The sequence below is a fragment of the Bombyx mandarina genome, chromosome 08, assembly GCF_030267445.1.
Source record: "Bombyx mandarina strain Sakado chromosome 08, ASM3026744v2".
NCBI lineage: Eukaryota > Metazoa > Arthropoda > Insecta > Lepidoptera > Bombycidae > Bombyx > Bombyx mandarina.
This window is the reverse complement of record NC_143215.1, coordinates 1,649,701-1,668,213: the sequence shown is the minus strand read 5'-3', so window position 1 is coordinate 1,668,213 and position 18,513 is coordinate 1,649,701. Positions and strand designations below refer to the sequence as shown.

The window sequence follows — 18,513 nt, the reverse complement described above, 5'->3', positions numbered from 1 at the left end:
AGATTCACTCGCGAAGCAACTACTCTTGATTTGTTAGGTCTCCTTTGGAGGCGCTCGGGTAGCTGTTAGCAAATCCATTCCTCTTGGCTGTTCCTTTGCTCGCCCACCTGCCCTGGTAAAACTGGAAAGGCCACCAGTAATCTCTCAAACATAAAAACTGTGTCGCCATACAAGAAGAGGAATAATAATTTATTTGATAACATATATATAATAAGAATCGGAGACAGGGCCTAAATCTTAGATTTCCCCTAATGTAGGAGCCGGTCGTTTATATATGTATATATGTATATTTACAGAACAGAGCGCGGTTGGTTGACTCGTTGTGAAGTTGATTACACATCGTTGAGAACTCAAAATAACATCTAAGACAATCAATACTTTTATCTATTACTATAGCTTTTATCGCGGGCTTTGAACGCGGCGACCAAATCAAGAAATTCCGTAACGAAAATAAAACATAGCACCCCCACTCCGCCTAGATTAAGGCATTTAATTATTGTATAACTAAAAACAGAAAATAAAAAATTATTAAGTCATACAAGTCTTTATTTGTTATAGACGAATTGATTAAATTTTATCAATTAGAGGTTTATGAAAATTTACAAAATCCTTCATTAAAAATAAAATATACTAGAAACTAATCGAAGCGAAGCCATCTAGTGGCCAATGCTCGTGAGCATTTTTGTTGTTTATCTATAACTAATTTATGTGTGGTATATGTATGTGGGTCGGTGCTCTCCTACAGAATGATGGCGGTCTTTTCTTTACCGTAAAATTATACCTCGAACGTCAACTGTCAAGCAGACTCAAACGTCAAACCGTCGGAAACTAGTGTTGCCATCGCTGTATCGACCTTACCTAAGTGAACTACTTGATATTTCCGACTAAACTCGATTAATAACATTTACTGAGATTGCGTCATGCATATATAAACAATACACATTCAGGCAAAGAGCAAGCAAACTTGTTCAACACAAATGTATGTCCGATGTGGGAATCTGAGAATCAAATCCACGTCCCTCGGTCCGGCAGTCAACGGCGCTAACTATTGCACCATCAAGTCAGTCAATAAAAACAGAGAAATTACTTGGACTAACTCATCAAAAAATTGTTCCTTCGCTACGCGTAAAATACCGAAATGCTAAAAACATTTTGTAACAGCCAACAAAATAGCTATATCGCAAAAATATTTTTGTTACACGTTGCTTAATTAAATAAAACGTAATCTGATAATTAAAACGTGCCAGCCCTAACACAATCGAACTGTACACGTGTTGAACCAAAGATTTTAATTGGCGTAATCGGAAAATAAGCGCTACCACGCGATACTAGAGAAAAAAGTAAAATATAAGTGTATTCAGTTCATAGCTGTTGCTAAAATCAAAACCAAATGATTGTTTTTATTTCTTGCTTAGATTTATGGACGTGGATCACGGCTTTAGTGCTAAGTGGTTACCGGGAGCTCATAGACGTCTACAACGTAAGCACCGCCACACATCTTGAGGTATTTTTTTACTGGTAAGACCTCTTGTGAGTCCGCACGGGTAGGTACCACCACCCCGCCTATTTCTGCCGTGAAGCAGTAATGCGTTTCGGTTTGAAGGGTGGGCCAGCCGTTGTAACTATACCGAGACCTTAGAACTTATATCTCAAGGTGGGTGGCGCATTTACGTTGTCTATGGGCTCCAGTAACCACTTAACACCAGGTAGGCTGTGAGCTCGTCCAGCCATCCAAGCAAAAAAATAAAAGGTATGCTTGGGAGTAAACAACAAAGGGAAGATCTTCCTTCAAGCAGGTGTAATCGCCCAGTAGATTGACGGTACACATGTATCGAGATTCAGGCATCTGTCAATTATCTTTGCGTTGTCATGGGGACTTTTTCCTTCCTATTTCCGTTAGTAACTTAAGGGGCTATTCCAGCTACGCTTGGACGGGGGTAGGTGAGCTCACGAGACTCAACCTGAGAGAATTGCTAACACTAGCTCTAGCTAGAGCAGTGCTTCGCAGAACCTACCACCGGATCGAAAACGCGACCCACTGAGAAGATCCGGCGAAAAACTCAGTGGGCTTTGTCTAATGGTTTAGTTCGACGAGGAACATGACGAAAGCCACATATGATTTCTAAGTCTTACTTTTATAGGAGAATTTAATATGTAATATAAAACTGAGAAATAGAACTCATATATTCAATTAAAATCCTTTAACGAACCTTTAAATCCATTTAAAACTTTACTAAATAAGCATGATATTAAAATACAAAAGAAAAAACTTTGACTCGGGCATTTTCAATAAGCGAAGTGAAGCAATAATGTGTTTCAGTTTCAAGGGCGGGACAGTCGTCGTACTGTAAAACGTGAGACCTTACAACTTATGTCTTGAGGTAGGCGGCGGCATTTACGTCGCAAGTGTCTATGGGCTCCGGTAACCACTAAACACCAGGTGGGCCGTGAGCTAGTCCACCCATCTAAGCAATAAAACAAAAAAATATGCTCGATTGTGTTCTGGTGTCCGTGAATCTTGTTAGATAAGTAAATTCAATAAATAGTTTTCTAGTATTTGTGATGCATTTCAAAATCAATATGTATTCTGAATCAATAATGTGAAAATAATACATCTGTGATTATTCCAAATATGTCACATCTCTATCCGACGAACATACGTGTAAGTTATTCCGAAATAGTATTATCTTTCAGTGTTATTCTAGATTTTATTTTATCACAAAGGTCAAACACGAACTTAACGACAACTCAAAATACGTATTGAGAATCCTAAGGTCAAATGTTAACGATTGTTTGCTGTGAAAATAGGTTTTATTACTTAGGCCGAAAGATTGTTTTCTTTAAACATAATATGACAAGACTAAAGTCGACTTCACCACGTGCTGCCGTTCACGTTTAGAAGTCCTAAGAAATGTATCAGAAAAACAGCTGTTCTTAAAAAAACATGTGTGCAGTTCCCACGCGCTAGAAGTAAAAATAAAGTATTCTATCTTATTCTCTCGCATGCTTTCATCTCTTTTTGGTGTTGCTTTTTCGTTTCATCGATTTCAATATAAGAATTTTGCAAACAGCGAATAGGTAGAAAAAAAAAGTTACCAGAAGACTTGAGAAGATAGTCCGGTTTTACCTTAATTGGTGAGCGATCTTATGGGGGCTGGACCTCAGAGAATTTACCAACATTTCCTACAACGGTTGTAGTACAACCGTAGCAATGGCGGATCCAGGGGGAGGGTCATGGGGGTCATGACCACCCCCTGAGCTGGGTCCAGGACTTAGGTGAACCACTAATTCAATATAATGATTTTGTTTATATATTTTGTCACCATACAGATTTTATGTAACTACATACCTTCAATATTTAATTAATTTAATATAATATAATAACTTTGTATAATGGCAAACGTTTGGGAACGAACGCATCTCAATTTGACTATGTGACCCCCTCCTGGCGCCAAAGCTGGATCCGCCCTTGAACCGTAGTAACCTTTAAACCGTAACACATTACTGCTTCACGTCAGAAATATGCAGGGTAGTTGATACCTAACCGTCCGGACTCACAAGACGTCCTACCACCAGTGAATTATATTTTCAGCGGGTCGCGTTTCCGATTCGGTGGTAGATTCTGCGAAGCACTGCTCTTGCTAGGGTTAGTGTTAGCAACGTCGTTAGGTTAGAACCCCGTGAGCTCACCTACAAATTCTGGGAATCTAGTATAACCCCTCGAAGTTACTAGAATATGGAGGAAGCAAAACTAAAGTTTTCATTTAAATATTGTCTGTTCAGCCTTCTGTAGAATATTCGTTCATAATCTATATATTAATACGTGAAGTAAAAACTTTGTACCCCTTTTTACGAAAATTGCGCGGACGGAGGAGTATGAAATTTTCCACACTTATAGAGAATATAGAGAAGAAGTGTACAATGCTAATATTTTTTTTAAATAATGCATAAAAGATACATTAAATCAATAAAGAAAACATTAAACACACTACATACCATGTATTTGACACACACACGCATGCATACTATTTATTGTCAAACTTTTGTTCTTGACGTCTGTTGTCAAATTGAGAATAGATTAAATATTGATTCTTTGTTAATATTTTTTATAGTGTCGTCTTGGCGAAATTTGTGACTATAGAAGTATAAAACACAATCATAACAGTGTACAAACTTACAATTCCAATTAATTATAGTCGGATTTCGACTACTGCGGGACCTTTAATTCTATTTAATTGTTGTAAGTTAGTTTGTTGCATCAAAGAGTTCACGACCGCGGAAAACACATACGAAATATCTATTACAAATGGACACATATCTGTTCCCCGGGTAAGTAAAATCAATGTAGCCACCGCTGGCCAGGGAGAGACGAACGAGACGGAAAAAAATATGTGCGCGTTAGAACGAGACAGATATACTGAACAACTCAAAATCTACTGCATTCGAGACTATGTTAATTACTGTTGAATATAAGTTTTTTATGTTTATTTTCTTTGATATACAATACAAGTATAATAGTACTTTTAAGTTTAAATTCCATTTCCATTGCACGATTTACGTTTAAAAAAACCTCATCTCGGTGTGATTGAGGCATTGATTTAAATATTGAGGCTCCGGTTTGGAAACATAATGAAATGAAACAGCATGAAACTGTAGTCCAACATTTTTTGGACTACAGTTTCATTGGTAATCTTTTGAATAATTTTCCTAACCATATTATCTTCATAGTATTTATTTTCTTCGGTTTTCGCCAGGCGTAGACATAATTATAACAACTCTTACCATAGATTATACACTTAATATATTTGAGAACTCTTACTGCTTGTATATAATAAGCTTGCGTTTTATATTTTCATCGTATTATTTATGATTTTTGGAAAACTTTACAGTTTGCGTTGACAGTTGCGTCGTCCGTGACAATTATCTATGGTCCGTGACCATGAAAACTGTTTCCGAAACGACGGAAATAATGTTAGTGATTATGAAAAAAAAAAACAAAAAAAAAAGCGTGATTGAACTTTAAAAGTACTTTTCATCTATACTTCTATACTAATATCTAATATATAAAATTCTCGTGTCACAATGTTCGTTCCCATACTCCTCCGAAACCGCTTGACCGATTCTCATGAATTTTTTTATGCATATTCAGTAAGCCTGAAAATCGGCTACTATCTATTTTTCATACCCCTAAGTGATTAGGGTTGTCCACCCCTAAAATATTTTTTTTTTTATTTGGACTTTTTTTTTTTTTATTGCTTAGATGGGTGGACGAGCTCACAGCCCACCTGATGTTAAGTGGTTACTGGAGCCCATGGACATCTACAACGTAAATGCGCCACCCACCTTGAGATATAAGTTCTAAGATCTCAGTATAGTTACAACGCCTTCCCCACCCTTCAAACTAAAACGCATTACTGCTTCACGGTAGAAATAGGCAGGGCGGTGGTACCCGCGCGGACTCACAAGATGTCCTACCACCAGTAAAGTTTTTTTGTTATAATGAGGTATTATGTGGTTGAATGAGGTTTTGTTATTTTTATTATATATTCCCTCATCGTTCACAGCACTACATACCTCTTTCACTCATTTATCACATAATTATACACTTACAATAAGTTAGTTTTTTTTCTACACTAGAAATTCCCTAGAAATCTTATATAAGGCAAAAAAATCTTTGCCGGGTCAGCTAGTAATAATATTATAAAGAGGAAAGATTTGTTTGTTTGTTTGTATCGAATAGGCTCCGAAACTACTGGACCGATTAGAAAAATTTTTTCACTGTTTGGAATCTACACTATTCCCGAGTGACATAGACTAAAAAATTATGGATCCTTACTAAAACTCCAATAATGTAACCCAAGGTGTAAAAAAAATACCTTAAATATTCTTTACATCGCGTGCCCTGCGAAAACTATTGATGATAGAATAAAATAATGTACTACGACTTTGTAGAACACATTATTATTTACAAAAAGTGTCGCGACAGCATACGTCTAACTATTCTAGTTATGCCGCAATAAGTGTTATTTTATTTAAAAAAATAAAGCAACGTGAAAAATCGTTGAAATTTTTCTTAAAGACCCGAGCGGAGCCGGAGCGGGCTGCTAGTTCAATATAAAACTTTTTTTCAAAAGAAAAAAACAACACGATCTTTACATTGCTGGCTCGTTTCAAAAACTTTAATGTTGTGTTAGTTTTTGTAACTTTTTTTTTTGGAAATAGTACGGGTGGTTCGAAAGCCTTTCCAGTTTCACCAGGACTGGTGGGCAAGCAAAGGCTCAGCCAGGAGGGTTGGAATTTGCTAACAGCTGCCCGAGCGCCTCCACAGGAAACCTAACTCAAGAGCAACAGCTTCGCGAATGAATCTGTGTTACCAGTGTTTCTTCAATTATCATTTCGTTTGCGTGAATTAGCCCTTTGACTGCCGTGTAGGTCACCGGTGCCCTACGCGGCGCACTGAAATAACTATGTCGACTTCTATTACTAAAACACCTGAATTGCCTAGGAAAAAAGTTTTATTCCGAATCTTCTCAGTTTGTCGCGAGTCCAATGAGACGGTGGATTCTGCGGAGCACTGCTCTTGCTAAGGTCAGTGTTAGCGAACTCTCTCAAGTTGAGCCCCGTGAGCTCACCTACGAGTCAGTGAGTAGCTGCAACAGCCCCTTAGGATACCAGCGATTACGCATGGAAAAAAATACAACTGTACGCCCTTTTTCACTTACCAATTAAATATACATATAGGTATTTCAAGCAAATAATACGTTTTCTACTAAGCCACTGCAATGACTTCCTCCGTTCCCAATCAGGCGACAGATTAAACGGATATCGACCAATGACGTTCAGCCGTTATTGCGGCGTCCAATCAGTTCAGATTAGTCGGTGACGTCAGCGAGTGTTGTTGTGAACGAAAAAGATTTACCCAAGAAGAAAAATCCAAAAAGATTTTTATTTTAGTATTAGTTTCGTAAGCAGCGGCTTGGCTTTGCCCCTGGCATTACTGAAGTCCATGGGCAACGGTAACCAGTTACCATCAGGTGGGCCGTACGATCGTCTGCCTACAAGGGCAATAAAAAAAAATTGTGCATCCGTATAGTCAAAGTAGCTATTTCGATCCACAATTGTGCCAAAATCCATTCCCACAGATCTTGGCAGTGATTGAATGACTGTTTTAATCAAATTAACATAATTTAAATTACTTTTTTATACATGCCGTGTTATTGTTACTATACATTGAAATATTATTCCGTTTTTTTTAACATTAGCGTATAAATATATTATATATTCATTTTCTTCTCGAATTATCACTGAATCACTAGTTATCGCGCAGATTTTTAAAATTAAATTAATTACATGAACATAGAAATAATTTTACGATTAAATCTTCTATTTTACTGAGATCTATATTTTTTTATGGCTCAGATGGATGGACGAGCTTACAGCCCACCTGTGTTAAGTGGTTACTGGAGCCCATAGACATCTACAACGTAAATGCGCCATCCACCTTGAGATATAAGTTCTAAAATCTCAGTATAGTTACAACGGCTACCTATCCTTCAGACCGAAACGCATTACTGCTTCACGGCCGAAATAGGCAGGGCGGTGGCACCTACCCGCGCGGACTCACAAGAGGTCCTACCACCAGTAAATAATAAAAATCTAACGTTTGGATCGACAACGTACGAACGGAAGCACTTGTATATGTATCTGTCATGTGTGTTTTTATAATAGTCACGACGCCTGAAAACCTTAAAGAATATTGTTTAATACAGTGATTTATAGACCAAACTTCCTAGACAAAATTAATACTATAGAAGCTAGAACATTGCACAAAGTGGGAATGAGTTGCTCGCTCCGGGCATTTCAATATTGTAGTAATTGTTATGTTATAATACTCATTGTAAAAATTTCATTTAATTTTTTTTTATCTAATATTAAAAAAAAGGCTAGTTCTTGTGAATTGGCGGTAGTTCTTTTTGACGTTCAACAAGTATGTACTTTCATTTATGTAGAATAATTTTTTTTTGATTTGATTTCATTTGAATAAACTAAAATGTCTCTCACGTATTTCAGTTTCATAAGTCCAACCAAGTGTATAATCTATGAGTCCAACGCCACATTCGGCAGTGTCATCGCAGAAATAGATTCGACAGCTGTCAACTGTCAGGAGTGAATAATACGGTGTCTATTTCTGACGTGTCGCATCGCTATCCTTAGATTATGCTGAATCATAGAGAGCTATAAATAAGTGACGACTGTTTGTTTGTTACGAAAACTTTGGGAGTAGTTTTCATTGAATAATTGGGCTGGTAGGACCAATTGAGACGAAATTTGGCCAAGAAAAAGCGTCTTGTCTAACGAAACCGTTATACTATTTATGTTATAGTACTTAACGGTAGGCAGCGTCTTTGCCGAAGTCCATGGGCGACGGTAACCACTCACCATCAGGTGGCCGTACACTCGTCTGCCTACTAGGGCAATAAATAAATAAATGAGTGGTGTCGTGGGACACCGGATAGGAACGAAGTTCCTTTTTATAATAATATTAATTTTAAGTTCTATTCGAGGTATAAAGAAAATAAAACTGGAGGTTTCGCAACAATCCACGGTCATTCGGTAACGTGCGAACTTATTGTGGTACACTTCATTCATGGTTGTTTGCATAAAAGTTAGTGTATTGCGCAAACGAACGCTCTGAGATCGTGGTTAATGAATAATAAAAAAAATATTATGTTATTTTTTGTACGTTATTACAAAGTTAAGTCGTACACTGTGTGCATTACTAATAAAAATCTTGCGTTACGGACGTTTTTTCTCTGTTAGGGTACCCCACCGCATCGTCCCATAAGGAGCTTCGTTCCGAAAACTTCCCAGCTTTAAGTTTCCAAGGTTTCGTTACAAAACACAATTAGGAAATCGGAAGCTACCCGTGCGATGTTCACAATACCAGGCCAGCCAGCCAAACGTAATTAATTAACCAATTTAATAAATACATTTTACATTTATAGATTAAATACTAGCTGACCCGGCAAACGTTGTTTTGCCATATATAAGATTTCTAGGGTATTTCTAGTGTAGGAAAAAAAATTAACTTATTGTAAGTGTGTAAGGATGTGGCAATTGAGTGAAAGAGGCATGTAGCGCTGTGAACGATGAAGGAATATAAAAGTAACAAAACCTCATTCAAACACATAATTCATTATAACAAAAAAAAATTGTCCAGAAAATAAAAAATAAATGTTAGGGCTGGACAGCCCTTATCACTTAGGGGTATGAAAAATATATAATAGCCGATTCTCAGACCTACTTACTGAACATTCATATATACAAAATTTCATAAAAATCGGTCAAACCGTTTCAGAGGAGTATGGTAACTAACATTGTGACACGAGAATTTTATAGATTAAATACAAAACTCAGAAACGTTAAGCTCGTCTGGCAACATTCAGAACCAGTTAATGTACTAAGTAATAACACTAAGTACAGTCTGTTGTTTTGACCTCATTTCGTCCTAGACACAAAACCGGCATAGTTTAACTCGAATCAGAGGTAGCATGGGAAAATGTTTATGAACTACGCTAACAGACGAACTGGTGCCTTAAATGGAGCTGTGGATGTTTTTATTTATTGCTTAAATGGGTAGATGAGTTCACGGCCCGCCTAGCGTTAAGTAATTACCATATAAATGCTGGCACCTTATGAGTTCTAAGTTACAATTCTACAGTACAACAGCTGCCCCAGCCTTCAAACCGAAAGACTGCTTCACAACAGAAATAGGCAGGGTGGTGGTATTTACCCATCCATACCAAAACTATATCCTTTTTTTAAGTTGTTTAAAAAAATAGTAGCACATAAGCTGGCATGTTGTTCGGTTGGAAATCTTTTTTTTTATTGATTATTTGGGTGGACGAGCTCACAGCCCACCTGGTGTTAAGTGATTACTGGAGCCCATAGACATCCACAAAGTAAATGCGCCACCCACCTTGAGAAGTTCTAAGGTCTCAAGTTTAGTTACAACGGCTGCCCTACCCTTCAAACCGAAACGCATTACTGCTTCACGGCAGAAATAGGCAGGGTGGCGGTACCCACCTGCGCGGACTCACAAGAGGTCCTACCACCAGTAGAAAATCGCATCGTGAATGCCCCTGCGCAGCTTCAAACCAGTCGAACTTTGAACTAAGGTTTTGCTGGTCTACCGACAGTACATTAAGAATACCGACACGAATCAGTCGCCTTTCTATTATCACAAACAAATAGCAAACTAATGAAATAATTCAGGAAAGCAATGGGAACCGAGTATGTGTTCGTGTTAGAATGATGACCAGTAGCCTCATTCATCAAGTCATGATGTACGCGATTAAGAAGAAGAATACTCATCCTATCATTTTATACAAACTTTGCTATTATGTTATTGAATGTAGCCACTGGTTTCAGTACACTGTGTGCTACATAATATATCCATCGTAAATTGACGGCAAGCAACAAAGAACGCATTTATTATTCGTGAATAAAACTTTAAGTACAGTATGTCAAAAGGTTATTTTTAGCTTTCGAGGTAGAAGAGCGTTTTTTTTTTAATATTGAAGTATTACTGGATGCCCGGAGGCCTTTCTAGTTCCTCCAGGGCAGGTGGTCGAGCTAGGCTCAGCCAGGAGGGGTGGGATTTGCTAACAGCTGCCCAAGCGTCTCCGAAGGAGACCTAACAACTCAAGAGCAGCTGCTTCGCGAATGAATCTACAACCGGATCGGAATCGCGACCATTGATGCATGGGTTTGGTCGCACGTCAAACTCTTTGCAGAGTTCGACGTGTACGTTTACGGGGATCCCTAAGCCTGCTCCTAGTGTTAAAGCTGAAGGTGTCAAAAGCTGAAGGTGTCAGGGTAGAAGAGCGTACGGGCCATGTGATCGTGAACGGTTACCGTCGCTGATGGCGATCAGTAATGTCAAATCGCTGCCGTAGAGGATGCCAAGAGATTTAGTCCGGGTGGTACGTGGCAAAAGTGAACTTTGGAAAGCTACTGTTGGTGAACTCAGCGATTCCAGATGTACTCTGCTCCGATGGCAAGAGGCAGCGGCTTGGCTCTGCCCCTGGCATTGCTGAAGTCCATGTGCGACGATAACCACTCACCATCAGGTGGGCTATATGCTAGTCTTCCTACAAAGGCAATAAAAAAAGGTGTCATGGTAAAAAAGAGAAGGGCGGATCATCTTGAACAATTCATTAGAGCTCTCCTCATGGTACCTATATGCAAATACAAAACTAACGTTCTTCTTTAGACAATCTGTCTTACACCACTTCTCAATTGTTATAAATCTACCACCAGCTTGCTTAAAAGTTAGAACATGATGTTTTTGCGCAACGAGGCGAAGAAATTCCTAAAAAAACTACCTACGTTGATGTTTACCCGTTCCAATACAGCTAATAATACGCTCTATCCTGGGGAAATTTCGGACTACATACTAACATTTCGTGCAAAGTGACTTTCCTTTAGGTCGGTAAGCGATGTAAACAGATCACTAGACGCATTTGGACATCGATTTTCCGTGATACATTTATTATTTTAGTGCGATCGACTCGACAATATGTCGGTTCCCACGCTAGGCGGTTTCTGATTTAATTTTAGATCTACATAGGGCATATCGATTGACTACAATAATGTTTGTTCAGTTACGTAAAATATGGAGCAGTTTAATGGCAATAAAGTTTTTTGTTATGTATTAGCATAGTCCAGTCACACTTTTTGCTAATTATGAAAACTGTACGTATTATTGTGTTTCTTGACTCGCGCGTCATACATCGTTCCCTGATGGTACTACGTTAGAAACTTACCTGGTGTGCCACTAATACTGGTTTGTATATATCGCACATACGGTGCGATAACGTCACTTATGCAAATTATGTAATATTTCATGAGGAATGTTAGAAAATTCAACATCTTATTACATAGTTCTGGTAGACTATAGAAATAAAATAATTTTTAAACTACAACTTTAAACTTTATCAGTAAAAGCGAACATCTCTCTTGTCTCAGTTTTTTTTTTCCTACCTAAGCTGAGCCTTGAGAGGCTATATCAGCGTCGCCTTAACTAGTAGGTGAGCTCACGGAGCTCAAACCTGACGACGTTGCTAACACGAACCCTAGCAGGAGCCGTACTTCGCAGAATCTACCACCGGATAGGAAACGCGACCCACTGAGAAGATCCGGCGAGAAACTCGGTGGGCTGTGTCTGAGGGTTAATTTACTCGTCAAGCCCTTCGTCGCAAGCGACGGGTTTGACGAGAACGATGACCGGTGCTTGAGGTACCTAGAAGCACCGTTAGTGGATCGGGAGGATCCGAAATGACGTGTTTGGGGCGACGTCGACTGCTTTCCATTCTGTCCGCAGTATCGGGAATGTTGTTACCGGCGGCCACGATGAGAGGGTTCTCGTGTCGTGCCACTTTATCGAAGTGCTGTGTCACTAATAACTATTAAAAACTGTATTTTCTCATACTCAGTTCGGTGTTAACAAAAATTGCATAAGTGGTGACTTTATAGCACCGTATGTGCGATATGTATATACATAGTTAAATTTGCGTGTTGGCACGTGGCTGCGTTATGAGACGATTAACTTATTCAAAAGTTCCATATTAATAGACCCAAATACGAGGTGTTTTATGAGGGGAGAACACTCAGGTTGTTGTGAGTCAGTCAGAATGTAGTCTGTCAGTTGTCTAGGTGACTAACGAAGCAGTCAAATTGTTGAATGCTTCAACCGATCTTCGGATCTAAGATCTAGGAAGATGTCTTGAAAATAACCATATTTTATGTTTTCAGTTGGCACGTGAATTCCTTATCAAGAATTAGCCGCAAAATATATTTATTTCAAATTTGAATTAAGTAAGGATGTGCGTAATTCAAACGTGTTCTGCCCCATGACTTTGGTTTTAAGTCTGCACGTGTTTCATTGCTGTTCTCATTTGTTTGTTCTTGTTTGGTTAAAAACAACGATTCAGTCAATCCAATAAATACTTTTGAAGCGTGTTTCCCAATATAAGTTCGCGTACATTTTTTTTGCGATTGTTTCACTTTAATTTTGTTACTTCATTTGCAGAACTGTTTGGGCCAAAATATTGTTGTCGGTATTCGAGCTATCGGAACGCGGATGCGTTCTTATATCGTGAAGCAATGATAGTAATTTGTGTGGAGGCGTTTTTAATAAAAATATAATTAATATTTTAGTACAATCTATTTTTATAAGAGACGGCAAACTGTCATTCACGTTCGAACTGCGTAGAGCCTCGAATAGAAACACCATTGACTATCGAATAAAGTCAATTTGCGATTGACCGGAGAAAGTTTTTTTTTTCCTACCTAAGCTAAGAGCCTTGAGAGGCTATATCAGCGTAGCCTTAACTAGTAGGTGAGCTCACGGGGCTCAAACCTGATGACGTTGCTAACACGAACACTAGCAAGAGCCGTGCTTCGCAGAACCTACCACCGGATCGGAAACGCAACCCACTGAGAAGATCCGGCGAGAAACTCAGTGGGCTGTGTCTGAGGGTTAATTTACTCGTCAAGCCCTTCGTCGCAAGCGACGGGTTCGCCGAGGACGATTACCGGTGTTTGAGGTACCTAGTAGCACCGTTAGTGTTAAATGACGTGCTTGGGGCGACGTCGACTGCTTTCCATTCTGTCCGCAGGATCGGGAATGCCGGAGAAAGTCGACGTTCTGTCAGTATTTATAGCCGATTAATGCGACAACCCTCATTTACTGGTGGGGTAAGCTCACCCGGGTAGGTACATACAACCTGCCTATTTCTCATGAGAAGCAATATGCGTGCCTGTTTTAAAGATAGATGCGATACAGTTGAATATTTCGACGGTATTCATATAGTCATGTCTATAGACACCGGTTTTCAGATGGTCTGTGTGTGGACAGTGCCTTTGCCTACCTAGAGCAATAAACAAATGTAGTACATATTTATTGATTCTTGATTGATTCAATTTAAACGGATCACATAACTAAAATATGTATTAAATCTTCTAGTTCTAAATTAGTGGAACACGCGTATATATTTAAACAGATATGTGATTCTTCTACTCACAAACTATATCATAACAAAACAAAAACAAAGGACTATTTAACAGAAAAGCCTTCGTATTTCCTATATTACTGTCCATGACAAATTATACAATGATTAAAATGCAGATTAATTTTTATTTCATCCATTCATTCGTTACATTCACGAAAAGGAATCTGGTATAATAATGAATGTGTAATTTGAAATGACAACAAACATTATATTGATTTATAATTAGTGATGTTTTCCACGGAGCCAAATGTGAAAATATGTCAACGCTGTCCAAGAGTCGTACGATGGATTTAAATGAATATTTTTTTGGCTAACGCGAGTCGTACACATCTTTTTCTTTGTCGCCACCTTGTCCCAGTAAGTGGGGTCCGCACAGCGAATTTTTCTATTCCATTCTCTTCTATCAGCCGTCATCTCAACACTCACTTCTCTCTCTCTCATATCGTCATTCACACACTCCATCCATGTCTTTTTCGGTCGACTTCTTCCCCCTCTACCTTGCACTACCATTTCCATACATCTCCTAGTGACATGACCTCCATGACGACCTGGACTTAGAGTCCACCAGTAAGTATATGCAGTCGGCGTCGATGCGCCACTTCGATAAAGCGGCACGACACGAGAACCCTCTCATCGTGGCCGCCGGTAACTACATTCCCGATCCTGCGGAAAGAATGGAAAGCAGTCGACGTCGCCCAAAACAGGTCATCTCGGATCCTCCCGATCCACTAACGGTGCTTCTAGGTACTCCAAGCACCGGTCACCGTTCTCGTCGAACCCGTCGCTTGCGACGAAGGGCTCAACGAGTAAATTAACTCTCAGACACAGCCCACTGAGTTTCTCGCCGGATCTTCTCAGTGGGTCGCGTTTCCGATCCGGTGGTAGATTCTGCGAAGCACGGCTCTTGCTAGGGTTCGTGTTAGCATCGTCGTCAGGTTTGAGCTCCGTGAGCTCACCTACTAGTTACGGTTACGCTGGAATAGCCTCTCTAGGTTACCAGCTTAGATAGGAAAAAAAAAGAAAAAAAAAGAAAAAAAAAAGTGACATGTATCTTCTCTCTAATCATCACATGTCCATACCACGCTAACCGTCCGCTCTTTTATTTGTCAATCACTTTCATACTTCCTCTGAGTTGGATCGAGCAAGTCGTACACATAAATAATACAATTTTTAAGTTTTAATATCGCGTTTTTTTATTGTTTTTGATATCGTTACAGACTTTTCGAATACTATACAACAAAACCGTCACGATAGTTTGGATTTTGTCTGCGATTGACGAAAACCAGAGGGCATACCGTAGTAAAAACAATAGGATGCTCACAGACGATCACGAAAACCGTAAAGTTTCCAATATTCCGGAAAATAAAAACTGTAAAAATGATTTTTTATTAATGTTTCTCTGTGTCCTTAAGCACGATGATTCCGGGACCATTTTTTGAACGACTTTCATCAAGTACGTATGAGTTCTTTTCGAGGTATTTGAAGTCGTCGTGGCCTAAAGGACAAGACGTCCGGTGCATTCGTGTTGAAGAGATGCACCGGTGTTCGAATCCCAGGCGTGTACCAATTTGTGTAATGAAATATGTACGTACTCAACACATGTTTAAGATTGACTTCCACGGTGAAGGAATAACATCGTGTAGTAAAAATCAAACCCGCAAAATTATAATTTGGGTAATTACTGGTGGTAGAACCTCTTGTCAATCCGCGGGGGTAGGTACCACCACCCTGCCTATTTCTGCCGTGAAGCAGTAATATGTTTCGGTTTGAAGGGTAGGGCAGCCATTGTAACTATACTTGAGACCTTAGAACTTATATCTCAAGATGGGTGCCGCATATACGTTGTAGATGTCTATGGGCCAGTAACCACTTAACATCAGGTGGGCTGTGAGCTCGTCCACTCAACTTATATTATAAGTTAGATTAGTTCTAGTTATCGTAATTGTAAGGAGCTTTGTATACACACTCAGCACATTGGTCTTGTTTGGTCGTGCGCACATGGCTTATGTTCCAGGGCAAATTTTTTGCTTGTTCATACTTAATGTGTATATTTTTAGCTTGTAATGTATATGGTGTGCTTAATAAATAAATTAAAAAAAAACCAGCATAACGCAGTCAAAGGCGTTCCAAAACCGATCATCCGATACGATACTTGAGTCGACTATTATCAAAGCCGGCAATGTGACTTTTGGACAATTATTGGTAAATCAGAAAAACGAATTACTGACTTTTTATTACATTGGCAGTCACAAAACTCTTCTGAACGACATCTTAGATAAATAACAGGTTAAGTATTAACCTTTATTTAATGCAGGTTTTGAACCGTATTCTTTGAAGGAGACGATTATATTCAAATCAATTTGTATTGACATATCAATAACTTTTTTTTGTCCAAATGGACAGATTGCCACCTTTGATAATAGACGACTCACTTGGTCTGCACTAAACAGAGGTACCTGTACGATACGACCAATGTATGAGAAGTGACGCACGTGTATTAATTATAACAGATGAACGTGTTCCACTCATTTAGCGAGCCACAGCGGAGCGAGGTCGACTTCCACTAGAACTAAATGAGAAAACCAACTGCATACGTACCCCAATTACATCAGTTTATATGTAGTACAGTATTTAAAATGTTTATTACTTAAACAGAGCATCAATGATATAAAAAACAATAATTTTAGATTATTTAAGAATTGTGTTGGTTGGTTAGGAAATTATTCAATTATATACGAAAGTAATTTTAAATTTTCGCAAAGAATTACTCATGTCATTGGTGGTCTATGGTGGGTAATCTTCATGTAATCTAATTTAGTTTTTTCATGTCACCATTGTTTTAGTGGCAAATAAAGGCCCGCATACACTTAAAATCTTTCCAAATTATTCAATCCCGTTTTTGCAGGATAGCCGTCGGAGCCCCGTGGTTCGTCAGGAACGTCGACCTCCATGACGACCTGGACTTAGAGTCCATCAGTAAGTATCTGCAGTCGGCGTCCATGCGCCACTTCGATAAAGCGGCACGACACGAGAACCCTCTCATCGTGGCCGCCGGTAACTACATTCCCGATCCTGCGGACAGAATGGAAAGCAGTCGACGTCGCCCAAAACACGTCATCTCGGATCCGCCCGATCCACTAACGGTGCTTTTAGGTAATTCAAGCACCGGTCACCGTTCTCGTAGAACCCGTCGCTTGCGACGAAGGGCTCGACGAGTAAACTAACTCTCAGACACAGCCCACTGAGTTTCTCGCCGGATCTTCGCTTACGCTGACATAGCCTCTCAAGGCTCTCAGCTTAGGTAGGAAAAAAAAAAAAAAAAAAAAGGCAAATAAAACCGATCTTTTTTTATTATTGCTTAGATGGGTGGACGAGTTCACAGCCTACCTGGTGTTAAGTGGTTACTGGAACCCATAGACATCTACAACGTAAATGCGCCACCCACCTTGAGATATACGTTCTAAGATCTCAGTATAGTTACATCTTACGATTATAGTTACGATCATATCATTACGAAGTAGTTACGGGCTACTCTTTACAGAATAAAATGAGAGTTCAATTTTGCGATGGCGGCGTGATTTAAAGACTAAAACCATAGGATCGACTAAAATATCTTGGACCACAGCGGACCTATCTTTTTAGAATGAGTAAATAATTTTATTAACTTCTCGATCGATTTTAATATTTGGGCTAGAATCAGGGTATTTGAGTTTTTTTTTTGTTCCAGATTAATATCAACGGAAATTGCATAAAGTTGCATACCGCATTACATTTGTAAAGCCTCGACAGTGCGTGGAAATATAGCTCCATCATAATTAAAAAGTATTTTGTGGATACGTAGATTAGAGGATTATAGTGTTTAAATAAACCGTAAATGTCTACTTAATTTGGTTACAGAGGAAAGCATTGTGTAGCCCAGTGATTCTCAACCACTGTTCCGCGGCACTTTTGTGTGCCACCAAATTTTGCGAATATATAATAATGTTAATATTATTAAATTATATCATTTTAAAAGAAAAATATTTTAAACATGAATATATATTTAAGTCTACAAAAAAAAATTATAGTATATTTTAGTTTATTTCGTATATTAAAATTTTTTGATAAACTATTTATGCAGTGTGTTGTAGTAAGTAAATAATTTTTATCTTTTTTTTGTGTGCCGCCAAATTTTGAAATCGTTAAATATGTGCCGCAACAAAAAAAAGGTTGAGAATCACTGGTGTAGCCAATGGACGACGCATAGAACTAAGAAGTTGGTAGTTCGAGAACTCAAAATTGACATCTCAACTGGTAAAGCGTTCTTCTGCAATGCTAATCTTCGTACCAACGCTGATGAAGACAACTGACAGTCGTCACAAATGCAATAATATCGCAACAAAGAAAATGATGATACTGAAGTAATGTTATTTCTCTAGTGTTAGTAAAACGTGAAAAA

At 38.8% G+C, this 18,513-nt stretch overlaps 2 protein-coding genes across 2 annotated transcripts in view; one reads left to right on the top strand and one right to left on the bottom strand.

Annotated features, from left to right (window-relative positions):
* The window catches only part of LOC114244944 (ankyrin repeat domain-containing protein 13B), a 199,528-nt gene that overhangs the window by 138,441 nt on the left and 42,574 nt on the right, over positions 1 to 18,513 (top strand). The window lies entirely within an intron of this gene.
* Positions 1 to 18,513, bottom strand: part of LOC114244995 (uncharacterized) — a 100,326-nt gene that overhangs the window by 77,596 nt on the left and 4,217 nt on the right. The gene's annotated exons all lie outside the window — the stretch shown is intronic.